Source organism: Eleutherodactylus coqui, chromosome 7 (genome assembly GCF_035609145.1).
Source record: "Eleutherodactylus coqui strain aEleCoq1 chromosome 7, aEleCoq1.hap1, whole genome shotgun sequence".
NCBI lineage: Eukaryota > Metazoa > Chordata > Amphibia > Anura > Eleutherodactylidae > Eleutherodactylus > Eleutherodactylus coqui.
Genome location: NC_089843.1, coordinates 124,004,030 through 124,019,049, shown reverse-complemented (window position 1 = coordinate 124,019,049; position 15,020 = coordinate 124,004,030). Strand labels below are relative to the sequence as shown.

The 15,020-nt window shown below is 43.3% G+C and overlaps 1 protein-coding gene across 2 annotated transcripts in view; it reads left to right on the top strand.

Moving 5' to 3' along the window:
• TRIM2 (tripartite motif containing 2) overlaps positions 1-15,020 on the top strand; it is a 93,794-nt gene that overhangs the window by 19,409 nt on the left and 59,365 nt on the right. Inside the window, exon 1 of one of the 2 annotated variants that reach the window (XM_066573632.1) lies at positions 3,983-4,108. The exons of the other annotated variant lie outside the window; for it this stretch is intronic. The gene's annotated coding sequence lies outside the window, so the exon portion shown is untranslated. Of the gene's footprint in view, positions 1-3,982; positions 4,109-15,020 lie in introns of those variants that run through there. 2 annotated transcript variants of the gene reach the window in all.

The following is a 15,020-nucleotide window of genomic DNA, read 5'->3' as shown; positions in this document are numbered from 1 at the left end:
GACACCATAGGAACTTGTTTCTTATCACTGCTACAATGTCAGTGCATCCTCATGAGAATATTAGAGAAGACAGAATACATATATTGTTCTCCACTGGAAACCTACATAATGACATCATACGTCCATGTATAAAGGAAGAATTCACTTTGCTTGAAAAGTTGCTCATGATCTGAAGATCTTCCAGAATTCATTGATTGTTTTAACACCACCTCCCAGGCCTTGAATGAAAGGGCTAGTCTATGTAATAGGCTTCAGCGGAGTGCACTCGCCTGATACAGGTTCAGGATCTGAATGTGCAGGGCTGATAAGTACAACACAGCTACTGAGAGAAGAAACAGGCAGATTGCACACAGTTTATTGTATTGCGTGGGCATATTTTCCAATGACATGGTGAAGAAGCTTCAGTCAGTTCCTGCTGTCTCTGGTATCTAAGATAGTGTGAGCGTATGAGGACGATACACCAAATGCTAATAGTGTGAATTTACCTACACTGAGGGATTCCGTTTGGGGGTGCTGTTACAGGTGGTGGAAACAGCATTGTGAACCCCAGAATGGAAACTAATGGAACAATTCACTGTTATTAGGCTGCCTTCACATGGCCAAGAAAATCGTGCGAGATTTGTGCGTTGTGAGACGCACAAATATAAACCCCATTCTTTTGAATGAAGTCATATACATAAGCGATTCTATCCCGCACTGCATCGTGGCACATTTTAACTTTTTGCGTTCCTCGGAACACATCGCCCATTGTTTTCAATAGGACTGTAAAACTCATCGCACGGCGTGCGAGGTGAGGTTTCCCATTGAAAACAATGGGAAACACGTGCTGATTATTATCTGTCATGGCTGAAAGCCATGCCGGAGGATCGCTACTTTACCTAAAGTGGTGGGATTTTTAAAGAAAAAGCCTCGCATCTGGGGGTAAATTGCATATTACTGAGCACGATATGGGGCCGCGTTTCACAGCCCGATATCGCACTCGGCTGTATGTAGGAAGCCTTAGGCCTCATGTCTACAGGCAGATCTGATTTGTGGAATCTGTGCAGGTCAAACATGGGCGTCCCCAAATGGATTTAAGCATGCAGATTTGTTTTGTGGACTATTTGGTCCAGAAAACAAATTGCAGCATGCTCCATTTTGCTGTGGATCCCGCACGGACGGCTTCCACTGAAGTCAATGGAAGCCATCCGATCCGCGGTCTGTCCGCAATTCAATATTGCAGATGGGCGGCGGATACCACGGGAATGCAGCAGTTAAAAAAAAAAGGACCGCGCATGTGTGCGCAGCGCCAGCTGGTGCTTCCGCACACAAGTAAGAAGATCTGGACAGGAAGCAGAAGACCAACACAGGAACCACACAGATAAAATAGTCTCCTTGGCCGCGAGCAGGGTGGGATAACAGAACGGAACCAAGCCTTTGCCAAACAGATACCAAAGTGCTGTCCGGTTTACTTCGTGACAGTGAATTGTTCCATTTGTTTCTGTTCTGGTGCTCCGTCACAATTCTGTTTTCGGCACCTGTAACAGAGCCCCCAGATGGAATCCCACAACATAGTGAAAAACACTGTGGGAATGCCCCCTTATTTATGAAATACTCCAGAGAAGAGAAATAATAGGCATAAGGAAAATGTTGTAAATTACCTTTTTTTTTAAAGCAATATTCGCATCTTAGACATTTAAATATCTGAACCATTTTAATAGGTGTCCATGCTCATTAGACGACAGTTGGCTGAATCCAGCATTTTTGGCAATGTCTAATGTGTAGGAGGGGTGTCCCAACACCTCTTTCCCACAACAGATGTCATGGAAAGAAGGGCTGGCATGTTGGATTGTAACATGCTGCATGCTTTGTTCCTGCGGCTCATAAACGGCTACCAGAAGAGTCTGGCAGCGGCTTATTCCCATCTCCCCACTGAAAACCTGCACACTCGGCCAAAAACAGATGCATGCAGGTTTTCAGTATTTCTAGGGGGATACAGTGTGCAACATAACATCCTATACAAAACAGTATGGACCACAATTCCGATTCTGCGTTGTACCTAGTATTAGCAACCAAAATACAAAGAGTTATGAATATGAGGCTTGTAGTGCTGTTCTGATAACTTATTGATAAATGTGACTTACAAACACCATTTTACGAGACAGAAAAAGTCGAAGGACCGGTTTGGTCACAGAAAGAGTGGAAAATGTTGTTAAGAGAATGAACAGTAAACGTGATCTGTCATGATAGCAACATTTCATGAAAATATGAGCTATATACCTGTGGGGCTCAGGCGCTCCTGCTGTCATTTCCAACACGTGCATGGGTCTGGAGAAATCTCTGGAACTTTTTGCAAATTGTAACTTCTTATAAGGCCAGTTTCACATGAGCATATTACAGGGACATTTATACATCTGTAATATGGATGAGTGTCCTGGCCCAATCAAGAGGCTTCTGAACCGAACCCAGAGCATCATAGATCACTATGATGTTCTAAGTTTGGGTTAGTAGACCATGGTTAGTGCAGGGTACTCAACTGTATTACGGATGGATAAATGAGACTGTAATATGCTCATGTGAAACTAACTTTAAGCTGTCAGTACTCTTCTTTAAATTTTGGCATTACTATGTATGCTACCGTATGGTGGAACCATGAGGCACTGTATTCTCCCCTACAGCATGTGATAGAGCAGGATATGATTTTTCTTGTGGATTCTGACAGAAGTTGTAAGAAGAACAACACTCTATATGGAGCCAGAGCCATGTGGAGGTACAGTATTGGCCAACAGCAGTGTTTGGGCACCCTATGATAGATTCGTACAAAATAAATATGTAATTGCCATAAGAATACTATATTTAACAGGAGTGGATTGCCATACTGTAGACTCTACAGGGAGAAATCCCTGTAGTCCAGTCAGCTCAGGGACTGGTCTGGTCAGGTAGGGTTGGCATCAGCACATGGGAAGATGTCCAAACTCAGTGCACTCCAGTGGGCTCACTGCAGCTGAATTAGGGTTAATGCAAGATAGTGGACTTGCTACAGACCCCTCTCTACCTCCGGCTTAGGTGGGCCACAAAGCAGCTGCAGGCTGGCTGTGGTGGGGAACCTTTTATTACAGAAGCCAGTCTGGCTGTGTAGTGTGGAGGTGGTACTAGTACCTGTGTAATCATCAGGCCGCTGCAGCACCTCTTCTAATTAAAAAATTCCCCTTTGGTTCCTTTTTGCTGTGATAAAATGCTGAGCTGGTGGAATTGTGCACTGCACTCAGCTCATCCAAACCCGGAGAGACAAGCAATTAGCCAAAGACATCTCAAAGCAAAGACGCAGCATTAGGTAATAATTGTGTTGACCTCATTTGCTAGTAATTTGAAGCCACCTACAACATGAAGCCATGTGCATATAATAATTCGTCTTTATACCTCTACATTACATACTTATAATATTGCAATCCTCATGCAGGTCCCAGGGCCAACTGCAAACTCTGTATGCCCTAATGGTACCAACCACAAAACATCTGTCTATTAAAATCATATATCGCTGACAATTTCTGTACAGATGTAGCGGCTTTGCAAGTAATTTGATGACAAATGTCCATATATTTTTTTTACCTTTCAGCGGCATATCTATAAGGGGTGCAGAGGTCATGCCAGACCCTAATGTCTGATGCAAAAGTCCCGCCATTATTATAAATGGCACATGATAGTAGGCCATTTTTACAGATTTTGCATCATGGCCCAGGAGCTATAACTTACGCCTCTCGGTTTATTATAACAAGATCCCAACGTAATAACACATTCAGCATTTATCAGCGCAGTTTTGTACAAGCTAAGCACTGTGATGGATCCAGATAGGCTGTAATATTAGTAGTGCTGCCGCCAAAGGCACTTTCTAAGAAAGATGAGCAGTGTAATGGCATGGCACAAGGCAGGGAGTAGGATCTGATCATTGGCTGACACTCCCCCCATCCTCCGCACCTCCCTCCCTCCCTGGCTGGAGCTGACAAGCTGTTTGTGCTGAGAGGAGCCTTTCACTCTGCAGCTGAATGAGGACATTGGGGCTGATCTTTCACAGAACTCACATCAGTTGGTATTTGAGATGCACATGATAGGATGAAGCCATGGAGTACCAGTGAGTAGCTTGCACAATGCATTGTTATATAATGACCTGACTTTCCATTCATTGAGTTATCCCTAGCAGCTGTTACTGCACTATTTGTAATTCTATACTTCCTACATATCATTGTATCATTTCTGCTTACTTATTCTGTAGCTTACTTTGTTGCAACGTTACTTGTAGGCTGTTCCTACCATTTCTACTGATCACACATTTCTGTGCCTTTCTCCAGTGCCATTATTGTTGATGCAGGGGGCAGGGTGGGGGACTTCCTGAGTGCTGTGATCAAATACACCAGCATGCATTAATGCTATGCAGTTATAGTGCTGTATATTGGCTGTGGCTGTTGATAATTATATATGTTGCAATAAATGTGTTATTATTAGACTTTATTGTTGGTAAATAAAAAATGTAGATTTAGAGTCCTTGAATTGTCAAACTATGACAACTTCTTATGTATTTTCTAAAAAGCTGGGTGACAACCACTATGGCCACCGTTACAGGTCACACAGCTTTCCAATAGTATCAAGCTGCAAGTCTGCATACTTGCATAGCAATAGAAAATAGAGAATGGGATCACTTCCTTAAAGACTACCTGCACTTCCACTTCAGAGCGCTTCGGCTCCATCAGACATTTTCGTCTCCTTCCGGGAGCTGTAGACGACCCTATATAGCGCTTATATAGTGCTATATGGGGTCTTCTTCAGCTGCCGGAAAGAGCCAAAAACGGCCAATGGAGCAAAAATACCCCAAAGTGTAAGTACTCTTTAAGGCTGGGCTCAAACAACTGTATAGGAATTCTGTATTACGCGGCCTCTGTACGCCCGTGTGGTACGCGGTAGCTCACAGGCAATCATTTACATTGCCTTATGCAGTTCTGCTCACATTAGAGTATCGAAATTGCGTAATCTATGAGCGCACAATAAAACAGAATGTTCTATTTTGCTGTGTATATACGCAAGATAGAGCCAATTTGTTGCGTATATGCCTGCAGCCCATACGCAATTACATTGTGTATGGGCTGCGGGTATACATGTCAAGTATATGGGAATATGGCGCAGGGAATATAAATTAAAAACAGGTGCACTGTGCATGAGTATGAGGTTATGTGCAGTACAATTTCGCCGCCGTACGCAGGTTGTGGCTGGGTTCACAGCTGTGAAATACTGCGGGAGCCCGGCCCAAGGCTTTTCACATGGATGTATTTTCTGTCCACATGCTAACTATATATTTCATGGAGAGCACACAAGCCCATTATAGCCTATCAGGGTATTCACATGAATGATTTTTCAAACGGACTGGTGGTCTATGTGGGAAAAAAAAATATCCGTATGTCCATATCCACACACGAAAATAGGACATGCTGTGTGCACTGTCCATGCGGATCGGACAGCACATGGACAGCTGTCTGTGTGCTATTCAATGCGAGTAGCGGCTGTGATCCTTGGGGGGCAATTCTCACCCGCCCTTATAAATAAAGCCTAAGGGCAGCTTCACATGGACATATTTGCATGCACAAAAATTGCGCATGCAATATGTAGAGAATATAACCCATTGATTTTAATGGGTTCGTTCTCACTCCCCCCTTTTAGCGTGAACTATGCGCGTGTGAAAAAAACATTGAAAATACTCTATTTTTGTGTATATTTGCGCACCAAGGGTCCCCATAGACGTCTATAGGAAAAAAAGAATTCATCTGGACCTCATTAGGTTAATTAGCCTTTTAAATCGGGGTGTGGTACTCTCCTGTGTGCAAAGAACCCTGCCTGGCGTGCACAAAATGTACAGCAAAATGCACCAATATGTTCATAAAAGTCTCAATCATAGCACAAATAAATTGCGCATTCGCTTGTGTGAAGCTGCCCGAAGGCTGGGGTTCCACAATGATTTATTGTGTTCATTAATGGTACAAGCACATTCACATTAGAACGCAATATGATATTGTCTATAACGTATGTCCGTGAGTTCACATGACATTGATTTCAAAACTGTTGAATTCTTTGGGATTATCACAATCTTATACCATAGGGCATTGTGGTTATTTATAATATTGAAAAACAAGGCTGCAATTACATAAAACCACTATGTACTTATAGCCTTCAATGTTGCACTGCAATCTGGTGTGGGACTGCACTGTAATATATTGCATGAGATGTATTGCTATGGAGCCCTGATCCTACCTGGCAAGCTTGCCATTAAAAAGTCAGAAGAAGCTTGGCAACTCCCCTCAGTGGAGCTGTAATGGTTGGATTGATTGTCATCCATCTTTCCCAGTAATTAATACATGTGTGAAACTGTAGAACTTTTAAGGGAAAAAAGCGGCATTTCAGGCCTGCTATTTACTGCCAATTACTGTTTTCTTTTGTCATTTCATACATGCGTTCTATGAATTGGAAACTGTTGAAACTTTTTCAGTGTCCTTTTGAAGGTACACTGAATGATGTGCATGTCTAATTAGCTAGAACTGAAGTCCTACTGAGCGTCCACTATGCTTGTTCCATAAATGTCAGCTTCTAGTTTTCCATGGGCAGTCTTAATTTTAAAGGTCACCTGTTCTCATTCCCCTTTTGAATGGCTTATTTATTCACTGCTGCAATGAATATTTGGGAAGAATTCCCTGGAAGAAATCATGCTGGTATTGTTCCATGAATCTCTGAGCTCTAACCTGACCATCTAACCCCAGAATGAAAGGTTTGCATAATACAACCAATCAAGAAAAAAGTGGCCACAAGATTTATGGTCCATGGGTACAAAAGATTTCATTGTGGGTGAGAAGTGGTGGGAAAATGTTTGCTGCTGGACTTTTCAAAAAGCAAATATTCTCTAATTAGTTCAGTCGTTCATAGTTTATTATACTATAGTTATACAAGTTTCCTTCATTTCTATTGCAAGCGTTATTATAGGCTGCGTTAGGCCGGGTCGGATTCCGTATGTGGGAGGCCCCCAGCGGATTCCAGCTGTGAGCCCAGACGGGGACCCTGCATACGGCACTTTACTGTGTTGCCGATGACTATGGAGGCTCGCAGGCGACATGTGCAGTACTGTTTTTTCTCTCCCCCCCCCCCCCCCCCCCCCATCACTTATCGATGACGCAGGTACCTGCAGCCCAGACACAATATTAATTGCATCTGAGCTGCAGGTCGCACGCCTCCATTGACTTCAATGGAGCCATCCGCACGGATTCCGCGGTTAAATAGAGCAAGCTGCGATTTTTCTTCCACTGGCGGAATGTGCAATTCGTATTCCAGGAGTATGAAGGAAAATTTGAAAATGCATGCCTTTCAATGCCTGTGTTTTACCGTGGATCGTTCGCAATCCGCAATTAAAACCTTCCGTCTACATTATAGATTCCTATGATTCTCTGAGTTCAGGTAAGTAAACCTGCAGTTGTACCAGGGCACTCTTTCCTATTAGGGTGGCTTCAGACAAGCATATGCGCAAGTACGCTTGCCTCAGCCCAACACATTTGAACAGTGAATGAGGCTTGTTTGTACACAAGCCAGCGTACCTTACTGTGCAGATTTTCGCAGGCACGGCATGTTCACGCCCCTGCCCTGATTGAAATGGCTATAAAGCTTAATGAGGTCCCGGTGTCTGCTTTTCCCGTCGAGTGTGTGCAGCGTATTGTGTGTGCATTTACGCACCTCCCATAGACTTCTATGAGGAACCTTGGTGTGTAAATATGCAGGTTCTATTTCTTTGCATGTATGAGACATTTACACGCAAAAAAAGAAATATATTTTGCGAATGCAAATAAGTCAGTCTGAAGCCGCCCTTACAGAAGTATAAATACGCGCATAATAAGCCTGTGTGAAACTAGCCTAAGGATCTGTTAACATCTGCATTGGAGCATCTGTCACAGATCCGCATACTACACTATTTTGTTTGGTGAAATAACAGGCAGCATGACAAACGCCCAACGAACTCCATTACAGTCAATGGGGAAGTACTCTGTCAATTTTGTTTGCCAAATCCTATAACAAAGCCAAACAAGGTAGATGCCTAAAACAGGTGCAAAACTCAAGGGTAGTCAACCCAAGGCAATAAATGTAGTATTAAGGGGTTTGTCTAAGACTTTTCGTATCTTCTTCCATTAATGACCTGTTGGGGTCCGTAGCTCGGGGTCCTTGCCCATCAACTGATGCCCAGTTCCACTGTCACTATGCAGGAAAAATCCTAAAAAAGAAGAAAGTGAAACAAATTCCAATGAACTGTACATGTTCAAGAATCTGCAGAACAGCTAATTTAAGAAGTGGTGCTATTTATGACTGTATTTGCACATCTGTGGCTGTCTGAGAATTTCAGATGCAAAAAATCATTGGCCAGCAGACAAACCGAAAATATGTCCATCTGAATGGGCCCTAAGACCAGTACGGTATATTGTCTGTCATGACGAGACCAATTGTCAAAACCACCAAGAAAGAATACAGTCAACTCACAGTTATGAATCTGCTGTATTCATGATGAGTGCATTTCAGTTTACTTCTCCCCACAGCATATTAAGATGACAGCTCTTATTTAAATGGAAAATACCAAGGTGGCATTCCCTATTCTTATGCCCTACTTGGCATATGAGCGTTATAGATCAGGGTTACCCCCTCTGGACCTCCCCCTGTATGTCTCAGGGGCGAGACCCTCTGTAAGCATGGCCATCCAATAATAGTAAATTTTCCAAGAGTAGACTCCGCAGGGAGAATGTCAGGCTTGCTATTTGCCGGAGATGCTGACAATGGAACGTGGAGTGACCAGTTGATCACCCTGAGCCCTTCAGTTTCAAAGGGGTTGTACATCTTGGGACAACCCCTTTACGTTACTAGTTCTCTACACTTTAGATCTCATGGGCACAGCCATATTATGGATTTGTTTTGAACAGATCAATGCTATGGGTTCATATTGTACTATACATATGTAATACATGAGAAAAAATAAATTGCGCCATTTCCCATCACAAGACATACTACAGAATAATGCGCTAGGCGATATTATGGTTTTGTATATTGGCATTATGTGGCAACGCAGAACTTGTGATTTCGGTTGGTATGTGTGTAAAATATACTTGATTTCTAATTTCCCTCATCATTCATCTTGGGACTGTTTCATGCAAGCGTATATCATTTTCACGTCCGGCCGATATATACTACTATCTGATGCATTGGATTCCAATGCATCAGATCAGATGGGTGATTTTCCGCTGTGTGAAAGCGCCCAGACAGCCAAAATAGCGCATTTCGGCCAGGTGCTTTTACATTGGGCTGAAAAGATAGTCCTGGAACTATTTTTCCCGGCCGAAATACATCGGCCACTGCATAGACTTCTATGGGAGCCTATAACAGCACAACGGAGGTGGGAGAGAGTTTAGCAGCGTGACTGCTAAACTCCCTTTGTCTCCTCCTCTGCGCCCCTTGCCACTGTTTGCAATGGGAGTGGGCAAGGCGAGGCAGGGGCTAGTTGCTAAACTCACATCCTGCCCCCTCCCATTGCTGGCTGTCGACAAGGGATGGAGAGAGAGCGGGAGCTTAGCACACTAAGGGCTCTTTCACATGAGTGTAGGTGTTTTTACGTGCACCACTGGCACTGTAAAAACACGTCAACGAGTACACAAATCTGCCGTTTGTGTGCCCGTTCAGATGGCCCGGGCCTGGCACATATACACTGACTCTGGATTGGCGTCAGGCGGGGGGGGGGGGGGGACAGTTTAGCTAAACTAAACTGCCATCCCTCTTTCCACACCCTCACTGGCTCTCAGCAAAGGGAGGAGGCGGGATGGGGTGGAAGCTAGTGTGCTAAGCTCCCGCCCCCTCTTCTCCCCTTGTCGGCAGCCAGCAATGGGAGTTATGCTGCTAAACTCCCTCCCTTCTCCGGCAGCTGTCATAGGCTCCCATAGGAGTCTATGCAGTGGCCGACCTATTCCAGCTGGGAAGATTCTGAACTGTCTTTTCTGGCTGGTATAAAAGCCTGGCCGAAATGCGCTATCTTGGCCGTCCAGGCGCTTTGACATGGCAGAAAATCGCCCGTCTGATCTGATGCATTGGAATCCAATGCATCAGATGGTAGCGTATATCGGCCAGCTGTAAATATGGCGGCTAATCTACGCTCGTGTGAATAAAGCCTTAAGGGCAGAGCTCTAAATGGGCAAGAATTTGTGATTCTCACAGTAATATATTTTTGCATTGCCCTAAGATTGCATGAAGTAGCATGTCCATGCACTTTCCTTTGACTATGGTATCGTTAGTCACGTGCATAAAATTCCCCCATGTTATATTATAAATGCAATTTGTGTGATTGATTTTTATTTTTTTATTTTTTTCCCTCTCCTCACATTTCCACTTCTACATCTCGGGCATATGGATACAGATATAGCAGTTACAGCTTTCCCAAAATAGCCCTCAGGCCAACTTTACACACAACATTAAGGTGCGCTCCTCACAATATTTTTTTCAGGCAGTTAAAAAAAAAAAAGTCATATGTCTGTTGGTAGTCACCAAAACATCTGTACATAGAGATCACACTGGGTCATTTACTAAATTTCCCCTGAGATAAATTTTTTAAAACCTGGGGAATAGTAGCAGAAGAATTAGAAGGGGTTGTCTCATGCAGAAATATGAATTTACTCTGCTACACCATGCAAAGCATAACCATTTTTCAGTTGGAATCATTTTTAAAAAAATGTTCCTGTGTGTAGATTTTCCTTTTTTCATGCTTGTTATGGTGCCCCCTGCTGTTCTATGAATTTCCTTTCAGAATGTCCACTTAATGTGTCCAGTGTTGGTGATGCACATGCTCAGTTAGACTGCCTGGATCCTTTTGTACATAAGCAGCTTTTTCGAAGCTTTTAACTGTTTCTGATGTCAGCAGCTACATAGGTAGCCCAATCCAAATACTCATAGAGTAGTTTGAAGGTTGAATCTCTGCAATGTCCCATTCATCTGACTGGAGATTGCAGATTTCACCTCTTAAAATGTGAGGCTGAAATCTACTGCAAATCCACGACCAAACCCCCATGTTATCCATGCGGATTTTGATACACCTATGGTATGCCCTTAATCCGGCGAGGACGCGATACCTGCGACCATATTGCAAACCTGCGACTGACCATGGAAAAAGCTTGAGAATTCCAAAATATTTATATGTGCTTCATCGACTAAATCAAGGCCTTTGACTGTGTTGACCACGACAAGCTATGGCACGCCCTACAAGAGCTAGGCGTATCGGCACATGTAGTCAAGCTAATAAAATCACTTTATACCAATGAAGAAGCCACTTTGAGAATACACTATGGGGATACAGATTGGTTTGGGATTGGTAAAGGCGTCCGACAGGGCTGCATCCTCTCAACCTTCTTGTTTAACCTATATGTGGAAGTGATCATGTAGGAAATGGACCTAGACGAACTGGAAATTAGGGTGAAAATAGGTGGAAAAAAACATCAACAATCTCCGTTATGTGGATGACACAACTCTGATTTCAGAAACAGAAGCAGGTCTGAAGCAGCTGATATGTAAGATTAAAACTACAAGTGAAAAAATGGGCCTCTGCCTGAATTTAAAGAAGACTAAAATATGATGACTGCAAAAAATGTCCAAATTCATATCAAAATCAACAATGAGGTCATAGAATGTGTGAGAGACTTCATCTTACTTGGCTCAAAAATTGACCAGGCTGGAAAATCTATGCCATAGATAGAATGTAGGATAGCATTGCGGTGAAGGGCAATGCTAAACATGGACAAAATCTGGAAAAGTAGGGATATCAGTATAGTAACTAAACGCAGGATAGTGCAAACCATCGTTTACCCCATAGTCATGTATGGATGTGAAAGCTGGACTGCGAAAAAAGCCAATAGGAGGATTGATGCGTTTGAGCTGTGGTGCTGGTGAAAGCTGTTGCGTATGCCCTAGATGGCAAGAGAAACAAACAGAGAAGTCCTGAATCGTATAAGACCCGATTATATCACTGTAGGGTAAGATGGCCCAGCTCAGACTCACATATTTTGGCAATGTAATGCGAGCAGAGTCGCTAGAAAACTCTATAATGCTTGGACAGATCAGTGGCAAAAGAGAAAACCCGGCCGCCAAAGGACACGATGGCTGATGCTGGCATAGATCTCACACAACTGAAAGAAACAGAGCAAAACCGAAAAACATGGAGGGAGGGAGCCTTTAGGGTCGTGGACGAGTAAACGACTAACGGCAACAATGCACTTAATCCACTGCAGAGATTCCACTATATTTGTACTTAGCCTAATGGTAAAGAAGGTTTATCGTCTCTGGAGGTTGCACTTTTCTTTAGATGAAGGGAGTTCTCCCTAGTCTTTTGAAGGATTTTTACTTGGAACAGCTTTTCTCAAAGAATTACTTTTATTTAGTCTTAATTCTTTTAATGTCTTTATAGCAAAATTCCTCCGTGTCCTTTTATCAGTTTAGTTGCCCTTCTTCTGTATTGTTTCCAACTCGTACATCCTTTCTATGAACTGTTGCCCAGAACTAATCTACATATTCCAGATGAGGCAACACTAATGCTTTGTAAAGCAGTAAATACACTTTTGGGATTTATTTAGCTTTTTTTGGCCACATGCCTTTTTATTTTGTATTTTACCCAATTTTATAACCTTTATATTAGAGTGTATATTAAATATCTGTATAAATGGGATGAATCCAAAGTGCCTCAACTCTTACTTCCCTCCTGTGTCTACATTTTAATGAAAGTTATGAAACTTGGGGAGAGGTGCATACAAAGACCAAGTTACCAGCTTGGCACTCCTCCCAAGCAGATAGGACTGCTATCACTCTCATGCATGTGATAGCAACATCCTTGGCTTTTTACCTCTATTGTGTTCTGACTCCGATTGGAAAATCATTTCTTTTTCTTGCCTTTTTTTCCCCCTCCTCCTTGGAAAGACCAGGTTACTAATCTGCACATATTGTTCACATGGAAACAATTCCGCATAACTCTGGGGAATTTCTGAAAAGAAGAGCGATTCATCTGAGGGATACACTAGAAAATCTGTCCTCTGTTACAGTCACTGAACAAGTGAATGATGCCAGTGTTTCATCCGTGCCAGTTTGTACTCTTAGCCGTCAAACCTCTATACAACTTAATCTGACTTCTTTTTTTTTTTAAGTAGTTTAATTGGCAAATTCAAACTCTTTATATTATCCAAAGAAGGTTAGATGTGTTTTTTGACTGATCGCTTATTGTTGTACTACAGGTGAGTGTCTCCGGAGATGATGGACAGCTATTCACCCTTTTTCCCTCCATAGAGATAACATATACATTTGGCCAGAACAAATGATTATATTATAAGGGGGGGGGCATCAATCATGTTAATTATTAGCCAGTCGTTACCATTAGATATTCTATACTTCCAGCTTTGCAGTAGGTTTGCTAAAATATCTATTTGTATGCCTGGTTTGGCTCAATCATGTATGGACTAATTTGTTTAAATTGGCAAAATCTGAGGCCATTGGATTTGATATCAAATACAAGAACTCTGCAGAGAATAATGACGGTTGCTACATTGTTTTATGGTGTATTGTTTAAACCTGAAGGAGTAATAATGTGTATGAGCAATTGAGCAAGAAAGGGAATCCAGCACATTCTTAGGTTACAATCTTTCTTCTTGCTTCTGTCCAATATAAAACATACCAAGTGGTGTCTGTATAGTATTTGCAAAGGCTAAATAGACCTACAAGATGGGCTAGTGCTGTCAAATATTGGTTGATATGTTGGCATACCTATGGAAGACTAACGAGCGTTGAATGGATTCTCCAGTATTATTAGGCTGCGTACACATGCAGTAGATCATCCTTGTAAAATCTTCATTGAGACCCAACAACTAGAGTACAGTACAGTACAAAGCATGTGAATAAAGACTAATAGATTGATCATCCTTTGTTTTCTGTTTCAATCTGCATTTTTGTTTTATATGTGGCTACATTTTGGCTAATATATACTAAGTAAAATATGCGGTTGGACTTGTCATCCTACATAGACGACCAGAATACTAAGTGTAACCAGGTTTACTTGATAGTCAATTTGACATTCCTGTAAATTTACTAGTGCTTTTCAAGCTTAACCCTTTCCAATCCACTGTCTAACGTCTGAAGACATGATTTAAAGCTGGTTTCACATGAATGTATATCGGCTCAGTTTTCACGCCGAGCCGATATACGTCTTCCTCATGTGCAGGGGGGGGGGAGGATGGAAGAGCCAGGAGCAGGAACTGAGCTCCCACCCCCTCTCTGCCTCCTCTCCACCCCTCTGCACTATTTGCAATGGGGAGAGGTGGGACGGGGCGTGGCTAATTAGCGCCACTTAGCTCCGCCTCCTTCCAGTGCAACTAGTGCAGAGGGGCGGAGAGGGGGTGGAGAGGAGGCAGAGAGGGGGCGGGAGCTCAGTTCCTGCTCCTGGCTCTTTCATGCATAGTGCAGTTTTGTCTTCTATTTCTGGGTTGCTAATCAGTTGTCATGGCAGACAGGGGCTTAATAACAGAGCCCCTAGGTCAGTCTTGTTTATTTGCCTACGAGCCAAGATAGTGTGTTTTGGATTTGCAGCAGTACGTGCCGGCAAACGCTAGTGTGTGAAAGTGTCCTTAGAGTGCGTTTACATGTAGCAGAATTGGTGCAGACTTTGGCCGCCTGTAGACGAGCGGGTCGGATCCGGCGGCGAGAATTCTCGCCGCGGGACCCGACCCGAGCGCCTGCAGGGATGAGCGCATACTCACCCGCGCCCGGCGGCCCTGACTCTTTCATGTGCGAGCCCCGCACAAAAATAGGACATGCCGCGGTTTGCTTGCCGCGCGAGATGTCGCGCGGCCAAACCACGGCCGTCTGCATAGGAGTGCGTATTGTAATGCACTCCTATGCAGGCTTTGAGCGGCGGAAATCCCACGGTGGGATTTCCGCCCGTGTGCAGGCGGCCTTTCCAT